Source organism: Salvelinus alpinus, chromosome 12 (assembly GCF_045679555.1).
Source record: "Salvelinus alpinus chromosome 12, SLU_Salpinus.1, whole genome shotgun sequence".
In the NCBI taxonomy this organism is placed as follows: Eukaryota; Metazoa; Chordata; class Actinopteri; order Salmoniformes; family Salmonidae; genus Salvelinus; species Salvelinus alpinus.
This window is the reverse complement of record NC_092097.1, coordinates 10,020,674-10,033,316: the sequence shown is the minus strand read 5'-3', so window position 1 is coordinate 10,033,316 and position 12,643 is coordinate 10,020,674.

Below are 12,643 nucleotides of genomic sequence, written 5' to 3'. Positions count from 1 at the left end.
ATATTTCTTGTCAAAGTCTCCCAAACGTGAGATTAATCCTGCTGGCTGATTCAGGCCTTTGTTTTCAAGACTGGAAACCTTTGACTATATCTGTGATGGAAACAATCCGTGCAGTGCAAGGAAGATGACCAACAGAAAATATGTTGTTTTTCATTTCTCTTACATTTATGGAATGGCCCATTGAAGTCCCATAAATATTACGAAGTTGCATGAAATGCTGACCTAATTGTGGTTAGTTTTATTGATTAGATGAGTCACATTTAAATGGCACTCCCAAAACATGAGGCTGGCTGTGTATGCTGTTACATCTACATGAGAATGAGTTCATAGCTTTTTATGTGCTTATTTTCACACTCAGAGAAAACACTGTAATTATGTGTAGTTAGGAACAACTGACAGGACAAAACTAGGCCTGATATAGCTTAAAATAGACCATACAGACACAGTAAGAAAAAAATGGAATGTTCTGACAGTCTTTGCACATCAACCACTTGCTCGGTTTTACCGAATCCAGTGCCCCTACTTGGTTCCATGACAGATTTGCACACTGAGCAAATACACACTGTGTTAATTGGAAAGATATAACCGGTAAAATCAATATAATTAATTACAAAACCTATAGAAACACACTGCTGTTTCTTTTTTTGTTCCCACCATATTGAACTTTGCAACAGAAAATAGATAGCCTACCACAGTTGAATTGAGGGACATAGGTAAATGAACTAAATTACAAAATAAGAGGTAAGGACACTAGTCTTTCTAATAATTCACAAAAGCGATCACAGTGGCTAGACCAACTAAATGTGTAACTGTAGGATGATTATTCATTTGAAAGGAGCATAGTGCCAGAATCAGACTCTTTCAGGGTCTTGGCCTAAAATAATTCAGGTTCATAATACAACACTACCACCGTTGCACAAGCATTTCACAAAACATGAGGTAGGGGACTGACGTTCCTCCTAATAGGTCAACTAACAGATAATCAGTTCTCTTCAATGGAACGAGGGTAGGAGGGGGAAAATACTGTAAAAAAAAAAGAAAAAAAAAAGCAACATCTGTTTCACAATGCTGTGTGATGATAGGTTTATCTGCTGCGGGAAAACATGTACTGTAAACGGCTGATGATGAAAGCAACCATGTGTGGCGTGAGAGGCACGGAGGAGAGGCCTAGGAACCGAGAGCAGAGCAGGACTGGGAGAAAGCGCTAGTGTTGTAAGCACCTTTCAACACCCCCTGATTCAGTGCACATTTAGAGGGCCCGCTACACAGGTACTGTCCTGTGAGCAGCAGGAGACTGGCCAAGGGCACAGCCATTATTCTATCATCACAGGTTTATAACGGGGAGCTGTTTACCAGCTGTTACTGTACTGTAGAAAACGCTTCGTCAAGATCTACCCTCCCGGGTTTGACCTCCCAAACTTTCTAACACACCAGACACTAAACATGGATTCCACTCAACACCAATGGCTATAAGTGCTTCTCAGGCAATGAGAAAAGGATGTGTATGGATCCAAAGACCACAGATACACTACATGCAACTTTGTGCAACAGTTTGGGGAAGGCCCTTTCCTGTTACAGAAATGATTTGTCGAGATCTGCGTGTAAGAACTTGACTGACCTGCACAGAGCCCTAACCTCAACCCCATTGAACACCTTTGGGATGGATTGGAACGCCGACTGCGAGCCAGGCCTGATTGCCCAACATCAGGGTCCAACCTCATTAATGCTAGTGGCTGAATGGACGCAAGTCCCCGCAGCAATGTTCCAACATCTAGTGGAAAGCCTTCCCAGAAGAGTGGAGGCTGTTAAAGCAGAAAAGGGGGGACCAAATCTTAAATATTAATGCCTATGATTTTGGAATATTCAATGAGCAGGTGTCCACATACTTTTGGCCATGTAGTGTCTCTAAAACAAAGAGCATGAGTGAAGAGAGAGAGAGAGAGAGAGAGTATAACAGGCTGTATAACATTCTTTCGACATTGCCCTCTGTGCCCTCTCCCAAAGTGCAGATGTTTCTACCCAGAAACCTGGCAGCTGGACAAAACCAGGAAACACCAGATACTACAGAGAAGGATCTGCCTCTGGGCCTGCCAGAACATGGGGTGGAGGATGAGTCTCTCTCCCCCTCTGTGTCTACCTGCTGCTGCCCCAGGGGCCGAGAGGGGGCTGACATAAACCTCCTGTGGTGGGAGATGACAGTATATTAGGAGGAGTCAAGTCAGGTTAACCAGAGACCTGAACCTCAAGACGATTTAGATGCTGCTGGGATATTGAGTCTTCTGTCTTCGTGGACGCATGCGGCTTTATCTTCCAGGGTAGATCCTACATCTGACACATTGAACAGGCCTGGTAATGACCACAGATTGATATTGAATCCCCATCTCTTTTAATCTTCCACAGATTCTTTGACAAACACATCATTTCATCAGGTAATTTAGGAAAATGTTTTGGTATTTCTATAAAATGCCCATCACAGCATAATGCCATGGAAAATCCAAAATATAAGTATAACACCCAATAAATTAAGAGCTAGGAATGCAAGGCACGTTTAGGATCAACTAGTTTCAACGGGAGTTGGGCACCACCTTACAGACTGGGGATGGATGGAGAGCTCACGGTAGGAGTTGGGTATTTCCTGATCTAATGGGGGAGTCTGTGCATTGTGCTCAATAACGGCATACGCTCACAAAGAATTACAAAACACTCGTGAAATTTGCCCATATGGAGAGAAAAGTGTGCAACAAAATCAGAGAAAAAGGTGAGAGAAATTAGGGCTGTGGGATGATAAATGATAATAGTGCACTATTTTTCAAAATAAATAAAAAGAGTGGAAGAATGGGAGGGAGGAAGTCTAACAGATATACAAATAAGGACAAACTGGGACAGATAGAATAAGAGAGAGGTGAAAGTGGTCAGGTAGCCTAGCGGTTAAACACGTTGGGCCAGTAACAGAAAGGTCGCTGGTTTGAATCCCAGAGCCGACGAGGTAAAAAAAAAATCTGTTGATGTGCCCTTAAGCAAGACACTTAATCCTAACTGCTCTGGATTACAGGTCGACCGATTAATCGGAATGGACGATTAGTGACAAGTTTTCATAACAATCGGAAATTTGTATTTTTGGACACCGATTTGGCCTATTTTTTATTTTTTTGTTACACCTTTATTTAACTAGGCAAGTCAGTTAAAAACACATTCTTATTTTCAATGATGGCCTAGGAACGGTGGGTTAACTGCCTTGTTCGGGGGCAGACACAGATTTTTACCATGTCAGCTCGGGGATTCAATCTTGCAACCTTACAGTTAACTAGTCCAAACCTCTAACCACCTGCTTTACATTGCACTCCACGAGGAGCCTGCCTGTTACGCTAATGCAGTAAGAAGCCAAGGTAAGTTGCTAGCTAGCATTAAACGTATCTTATAAAAAACAATCAATCAATCATAATCACTAGTTAACTACACATGGTTGATGATATTACTAGTTTATCTAGCGTGTCCTGCGTTGCATATAATCGATGCAGTGCGCATTCGCGAAACAGGACTGTCGTTGCTCCAACGTGTACCTAACCATAAACATCAATGCCTTTCTTAAAATCAATACACAAATATATATTTTTAAACCTGCATATTTAGTTAATATTGCCTGCTAACATGAATTTCTTTTAACTAGGGAAATGGTGTCACTTCTCTTGCAACAGAGTCAGGGTATATGCAGCAGTTTGGGCCACCTGACTCGTTGCGAACTGTGTGAAACCTATTTCTTCCTAACAAAGACAGCCAACTTCGCCAAACGGGGGATGATTTAACAAAAGCGCATTTGCGAAAAAAGCACAATCGTTGCACGACTGTACCTAACCATTAACATCAATGCCTTAAAATCAATGCACAGAAGTATATATTTTTTTAAACCTGCATATTTAGCTAAAAGAAATCCAGGTTAGCAGGCAATATTAACCAGGTGAAATTGTGTCACTTCTCTTGCGTTCATTGCACGCAGAGTGAGGGTATATACAACAGTTTGGGCAGCCTGGCTCGTTGAGAACTAATTTGCCAGAATTTTACGTAATTATGACATAACATTGAAGGTTGTGCAATGTAACAGGAATATTTAAACTTATGGATGCCACTCGTTAGATAAAATACGGAACGGTTCCGTATTTCACTGAAAGAATAAACGTTTTGTTTTCGAGAAGGTAGTTTCCGGATTCAACCATATTAATGACCTATGGCTCGTATTTCTGTGTGTTATGTTATAATTAAGTCTATGATTTGATAGAGCAGTCTGACAGTGATGGTAGGCGTTTTGTCGTGCGTTTTGCCAGCAGCTCTTAAATAATGTTTTTGCATTATTTAAACCAAATTGAACATGTTTCATTATTTATTTGAGGCTAAATAGATTTTATTGATGTATTATATTAAGTTAAAATAAGTGTTAATTCAGTATTGTTGTAATTGCCATTATTGCAAAGAAATAAATACAAATCTGCTGATTAATCGGTATCGGATTTTTTTTGGTCCTCCAATAATCGGTATCGGTATTGAAAAATCATAATCGGTAGACCTCTACTCTGGATAAGAGTTTCTGCTAAAAGATTAAAATGTCAGGCCAGGCAGGTCTTTGACTGTTTACACCCCATGACTGCGGTGGAATCTATTAAAACACATGACCTAGTCATATCTCAGTATCAGTCGAGAGAGTGGAAAATGAAACATAACTGAGTAATTATCTTATTACCTCAAGCTAACAGGTACGCTAACACAACATAGAAACGCCCTGTCACACACGCACACAACAACACTGTTGCATTCATCCCATCAAACCATAATTGCTGTGGTCTCTCTTCACAGTTGCCATAGAGGCACTTTGTTATTGTCATGCTTCTCCCTCCCTTGATGGAGGGGAGCTGGTAAATAACACCATGTGATAAGTAGTGGCTGTACAGTAGCCTAGCCTGGGTAGTCTAAACGCAGTAGCTATCCCATAGTTCCTGGCCTTTGTGAAACCTGCTCTCAGCTCCTGCAGTGGAAGCATGGCTAATATGTAATTGTTTGGAAGATACTGATTTATGGAGTATTAAAAAAACGTTCAGTTTCATGACAGCTGACATTAATTTTATCAATGACAAAAATATAAACTCGCTGGCGACTGGATGCAGTATATGATAGGATCTGTAATGAAGCATAGGTTCAGGTGACGATTCGTAAATCACTGATATGTAGCTTGAGGAGCTGTTTTGTACAGTATGTTTAGAGAGGCGTTGTGAAATGAGTGATGAGTGTGAACGAGGTCAGTGAACTGTCACTCTTAACCTCCTCCCAGTGTCAGACACACACCGCTGTGACGCTAAGAAAACACAGCCAGAAGAGGACAAGGCCAACACTTCACCTCTCCTTGTTCTTTCTACAACCTCAACGTACAGAGAACGGAGTGGTGGCTTGACAGCAAAGTTATGATCTGAGCTGCTTGCTTCAAAATAACTGTTAGAGAAGTTAAATCTCTCCATTTCTTTCTTGAAAGTTCTCTCTTCGTCAACTATTTCAGTGTGCGCTGGAGAGCTCCATCAAAGGAAATGGTTCCAACCTCCTGTTTTCCGTATTTGTTCAAGGCTGTCACTCCTGTCTTTTCTCATGTCTGAGCTGAGGCGAAGACCAATGACATCACCATCTCCAAGCGTTCCCATCATTTATAATGTTCTCAGTGACAGTCCAGACAACGGAACCAGTCCTGTTATACCAGCCACTGGCACTGTCTCTGGAATCAAAGCTGCCCTTTGAAGCCCGGTCCCTTTCTGAACACCAGGACATTTTTAAGAGGACGTCATGTGGATAAGATCAATGGTAGACTCAATTTTTGTTTTTACTTACACTTGAAAGGAAAAACACCAGGGAGATTATGTAGAGACAAGCATGGTCAGACTTTTCTCTTTGTCCGGTTGCTAGACATTCAGCACTCTGTTTGCACGGACAGATGACAAAAAAAACACATGCTACTATTTAAGGGGAATCGTTTACATGAGGCGTACATGTTACCATCTGTCATAAAACAAAATAGACGGACATTTGTGGTTTCGTTACATACTTGAATTTCAGAAGTAAATCCAGCATGTCATCCGGAATACTGTATAAATTGATTTTCGCTTGCATCAATTTTACAGTGAGGAAATCTAAAACTCTGAAAGTGGACATTAAAAGTAGAATTGATCCTAGGCTGTTTGAGGCAAACTAATCTATACACTAATATTCCAACAATGATTTGGGAGTACTGAAGTGACTAGCAGAAAATGGCTAAATGAAGACCACATTTACAGTGACTTTAGGCCTACTAAAAAAAAACAGTCATTACACCCAGCACTATCCACATGGAGTCACCGTTTGTCACATGAATAAAAACATGGAATGCTCACATCATTTACGTGTTTTCATGGACATTTTAATTTGTTTTGCACATAATGTGGTGCATGGTTACCTATCTGGAAGTGCTGCCGTTTCAAAACCTGTATTCATGGTGATCAAAAGAGCCTCTTCCCGCCTCTCTCTGCTGTGCAGACTGACAGAAAATCTAAATATCGGAGGGTCCTGCTCCCTCTCCGCCCATCAGCTGTCCGACTGGGATAATTGGTCCCCGAGCTACATCCCTGCCACCCCGGGTGCCTGAAAGCTCCCGCAGCACGCGGATGGATTACAAAATTGTGACTCGCCACCCTTGGACCCCACCACCTCTATGTTTGGTCCCTCATCAAGTCATTTCATATTCAAATCGACTGCGACACGCCGGCCGTCGGTCAGTAATGATGACATCTGTCACACCGGGGGCTTGTGACAGACGGGAGATAAAGAGGACTGGAAATCAGACCATGAAACACAAAGGAAACCATATGATACCCCTTTTCAAAGATGCCATCTGATGCCAGATAGTAAATTAATAGATTCTGACTGGGTTTAATTGAGAGATATCTGCATAACACAAATCCCTTCGACAAACAGGTCGTTTTAACGAACTATTTGTCTATGCCATGTCAAATTGCTAAGAATTATGACCCGTCATTGCAAGCCACAGCTCCAGATAACTATTTCCTTGGTATTATACTTTTTCAATCTGTAAATGAAATAAGAGCTCATACACTAAGGGGTCACAATCTAATGCCCCCCCTAGGAGTCATACATAATATGCTATAATTTATTTGTCAGCGTAAGATATCGGTGCCGTTTAAGATGATTCTTTTTTTTAATGAGCATGGCCTGATTTCTATTACAGCATATTGGATGACTGTCATTCATATCCCAGTCACCCAGCTCAATGTAACTGAGATAACCTATTACATAACTCATGATGGGTACAGGGAAAAGTTGAGTCTTCTACAACCTAGCCTATGAATGAAAGTTTACAATGTAGGTGTAGAGGTCGAGAGAATTTTGAGTAATCAAGGTGACAGAGGGACACATTCAAAACTGCCTTGCACACTCTTGCCTGCATCTAGCTGATCTAGGGTGTAATCATTAGTCCAAAAGTAGCAAATTAGAGTTTCTATTGGACAAATTCAGGTATGTTTATCCCCTTTCCGTTTCATTTGCTTCTGTTTAAGATTGCGAGTGATCAGGGGTGTATTCATTCCTCTGATTCTGTTGGGGGAAACAAACAGTTAACTTTCATAGCAGCCACATAAAAATAGCATGATCACTTTGCTCATTGTATAGATCATTCCTTCCCACAGCTATGCGTTCTTCTCCTCTCACCTTTCCCTTCACTTGTGGACTTCAGCGCACAACACATCAGCTGTCTGTGACCTTCATATCATCAACGCTCTACACAGACTACATCGTTGTCAAGTCATAGTCAACATAGCTACTAGAACTAATGCGTTAGTAAACCCGCTACAATCAAGCAGTACAGTGTAGTCAGAAAGCAGTTTATCAGTTGGCCCCAGTGGCAATAAATGAACAAAACCAAAAGCTTACCTTGACTTAGCCAGCTAGCTAACATAAACACCAGGCTCAAACGGAGGGATGCTGAGTAGGCGAAACTAGCTAGCTGCATATGCTAACTAAGTGAAAGTTTTTTTTAATGCAACAAAATATAGCTCTCTCGCTTCTCCTTAAATTTTGGAAGAAATGTATTTGTTCAACTATTGTCTTTCTTTGAGTCAACTACTCACATTTTATGCACTGCAGTGCTAGCAAGCTTTAGCTTATGCATTCAGTATTACATTAATTCTCTGATCCTTTGATTGGGTGGACATCCTGTCCAGTTCATGCTGCAAGAGCTCTGATAGGTTGGAAGACATCCTCCAGAAGTTGTCATAATTACTGTGTAAGTCTATAGAAGTTGGTGAGAACCATGAGCCTCCTAGGTTTTGTATAGAAGTCAATGTTCCCAGAGCAGGACAGACGCTAGCTGTTCTCCCACTACACCTTGGTGCAATGCTACTGTAGACCTTCTTTGCAAAACAATGTTTTATTCTAAGGATAACTTTAAATGTTTCACCATTTTTATGAAATTCACTGCGGATGTTACACCCCTTCCTCCTCTGAGGAGCTTCCACTGCCCAATATGCATATTCAACAGCAATGTAGTTTTAAAAGAGAGTCTATTAGTATGAGCACCTTGTCGTCTTATAGCACTAACCAATGTTAATGTTATGCTATAGCTTACAGCGTGGAAGCTTGCTGTATTGCATTGTCTATCTATAACACCATTCAGATCTTCCAGACAATTACACTTTGGTTCTAGACATCTCTTTGAGCCTTCAGTTCAGAGTCCAAGTCATACAGCATACCATATTCAAGGAAATGATCAACTCTCAATCTATATGCAAATAGATATATAAAAAAAAATACAAGTGTGGCATTGACAATATTCATTTGATCAGTGCCACTGGCTCCATAAATTACTCAATGGAAATATGCCTGTGCAGCTTGTTGTTTCATGGGGGAATCTACAGGGATGAACAACCTGGGTGAATCAAAGAACCTGCCCTGGAGAAGATCAAACCTCTGAAATAGAAAAATAACATCAGGACACCTCATTATAATCCTTTCAATGTCCATCTGGAAACAAAGTTTGTATTATAAGGAGGATGGGAACCACCCAATTTATTTGGGTTCCTTTTGGGCTTGTGCAGCTGGGCTTGTGCAGCATTAGGTTTGTGTTGACAATTTTATTTGTATATATATTTTACTTAACTAGGCAAGTTAGTGTCGAGGTAATTATGTACATAGCCATTTGATTAGCTGTTCAGCCTCTTGGATCTAGACTCGGCGCTCCGGTAACGCGCGATAGCTGAAGGAACAGTCATTGACTATGGAGGCTGGAGTCTGACACCGCCTGGTATAGAGGTCCTGGATGGCAGGAAGCTTGGCCCCAGTGATGTACTGGGCCGTACGCACTACCCTCTATAGTGCCTTGCGTTCGGAGGCCGAGCAGTTGCCATACCACAGTGATGGAACACGTCAGGAGGCTCTCGATGGTGCAGATGTAAAACTTTGAGGATCTGAGGACCCATGCCAAATCTTTTCAGTCTCCCGAGGGGGAATAGGTTTTGTGGTACCCTCTTCACGACTGTCTTGGTGTGCTTGGACCATGTTAGTTTGTTGGTGATGTGGACGCCAAGGAACTTGAAGCTCTCAACCTGCTCCACTACAGCCCCGTTGATGAGAAAGGGGCCGTGCTCGGTCTTCCTTTTCTTGTAGTCCACAATCTCCTTTGTCTTCATCACTTTGAGGGAGAGGTTGTTGTCCTTGCACCACACATCCAAGTATATCTGACCAAATTTGGAAAGTCAGGCATTGTAATTTTGAATTCCGTAAAGCGAGTGTGGACGAGGTGAAAACAAGTATTGTTGCCTATCAACAATGACAAGCCACCGGGGTCTGTCAACTTGGATGGCAAATTACTGAGGATAATAGCAGACAATATTGCCACTGCTATTGGCCATATATTCAATTTAAGCCTACTAAGTGCGCCCTTAGGCTTGGAGGGAAGCAAAAGTAATTCCGCTACCTACTGGCTCAAATAGCCAACCAATCAGCCTGTTACCAACCCTTAGTAAACTTTTAGGAAAAAAATGTTAGACTAGATACAATGCTATTTTACAGTAAACAAATAGACAATACTTTCAGCACGCTTATAGGGAAGGACATTCTACAAGCACAGGACTTACACAAATGACTGGTTGGCTGAGAGAAATTGTTGATAAAAATATTGTGGGGGCTGTTTTGTTAGACTTCAGTGTGGCTTTAGACATTATCAATCATAGAATGCTACTGGAAAAACTTGTGTTATGGCTTTACACCCCCTGCTATATTGTGGATAAAGCACAGAGGGTGTTCTTTAATGGAAGCCTCTCGAACATAATCCAGGTTGAATCAGGAATTCCCCAGGGCAGATGTCTAGGCCCCGTTCTTGTTTCAATCTTTACTAACGACATGCCACTGGCTTCTATGTATGCGAATGACAACACTATATTGAGGTGACTAAACTGCTTGGAGTAACCTTGTATTGTAAACTGTCATGGTCAAAACATATTGATGCAGTAGTAGCTAAGAAAATAAAGCGCTGCTCTACCTTAACAGCACTATCAACAAGGCAAGTCCTACAGGCCCTAGTTTCGTTGCACCTGGACTACTGTTCATGCTGAATGCACCGAGCTGTCTGTTTGAACTACTGGCACACAGCTCGGAAACCCATGCATACCCCACAAGACATGCCACCAGAGGTCTCTTCACAGTCCCCAAGTCGAGAACAGACTATGGGAGGCACACAGTACAACAGAGCCATGACTACATGGAACTCTATTTCACATCAAGTAAATCATGCAAGCAGTAAAAATAGATTTAAAAAATATATAAAAACACACCTTAGGGAACAGCAGGGACTGTAAAGCAACACAAACATAAGCACACAATAACATACGCGCACACATGGATTTTGTGTTGTAGATATGTGGTAGTAGAGTAGGGGCCTGAGTGCACACAGGTAATGTGTTGTGAAATCTGTTATGAATGTATTGTAATGTTTTTAAATACAAAATGTGTTGAGTCAGTGGAGCTTTCGTGAGAGGATAAGCAGGAACATTAGTTAATTTACACTAAGGCTACAGATAGACACATGCTACATAGTGGTGTGCATGCATACTTCGATGAAGGGGCACACTAATAAATTGACTTAAAATAAATTGTGATTTGATGTACTGTATAACTTACACCCCAAGGACTGAGCTTTATAAAACACATAGCTTTATAGATTTCACACCGACTTAAAAGCGTAGTGTAATTTTTTCGATATCAGAAGGGAAACGGAAACGTTTGATGTGTTTCCCTCTGTACTGCTGCAAAGAGCTATACTTGACATAGCACAAATCTCGCTATTAGAACCACAGATATCGCAACATAGCGATATCGTAAGAGTAGGGGTGTTAACCCCGGTATCCTGGCTAAATTCCCAATCTGGCCCTCAAACCATCACGGTCACCTAATAATCCACAGTTTCCAATTGGCTCATTCATCCCCCTCCTCTCCCCTGTAACTATTCCCCAGGTCGTTGCTGTAAATTAGAAATTGTTCAGTCAACTTACCTGGTAAAATAACAGATTAAAAAAATAAAAAAATATACCACAGACGAGTGTCTCAGCAGTTTTTCTTTGCGTTTTTCCACAGCTCTTTAAGAGGCAGGAACCAAATAGTCAGCTCCAAAATTAGGATTTGATATTTATAGACTAGTTTGTTATGTAAGAAAAGTTGACTGGTTTGATTCCAGTGTGAATGGTGAACAGCACTTGGTGTTCAGTCTTTCAGAAAAAGTCAGACATTTGGCCCAGACGGACACTCAAGCATGAGCCTTTTCACAAAGCAGAACATGATGGACAGGGTGGTTCTCTTGTCCACAGTGAGAGGAGAGCGCCATGGCAAGCCAGAGGACAGTGATTTATGACCAGCCTATGGTGGGGCAACTCCAGGATCACTCTGCAGCTGTCAGCCTCCTGACCATGGTGGGTTACCCATGATGGAGTGTCTGTTGATCCAGCATGGCATGACCAATCATACTTTACCACCTCCACTTCTATCCGACCACACAGGAGCGATGAGGATGCTGCTCTGCCATCAGCTCTGACATAATCAAACACTTGGCTACGTCACCATGAACAAAATAATACAGAGGGATAAGAGTTGCAATTTAAAGTATGTAAATTACTCAACCATAGCACTTTCCAAAAACAAATGTCGGACAGCAAGTCGAGTGATTTCAAGTCCAATGGCCTTTTTACTGTATATTATTGGTGGGGTTGTTTTGTTGTGTTTGTGACTATGCACTCACCCTTGCTTCCCTGCCAAGCCACAGAGCAGGGTTTAGGGAGTTGTGCTGCCTCCCTGCATGTCTGTCTCCAGACTTACAGGCTCCTCACTGTCAATGCCTCTGGTTAGAAACTGCATTAACCACTCCTTGTTGGAGCAACTTAAGAGAAAAGGAGCAGGTTGGATGGCAGACAGTAAAGTTGAGTCCAAAGTCATTTGCTGATGGGAACTGAAATCACAAAACAATGGGTTTTCCCCTGAGTGGGGAGTCATTTACTGTATCCGAGTCTGTACATTACAATGGGGTTTGCACCATATGAATCACAAACTACCTGGAAAATGTCATCTAGTCACAAAT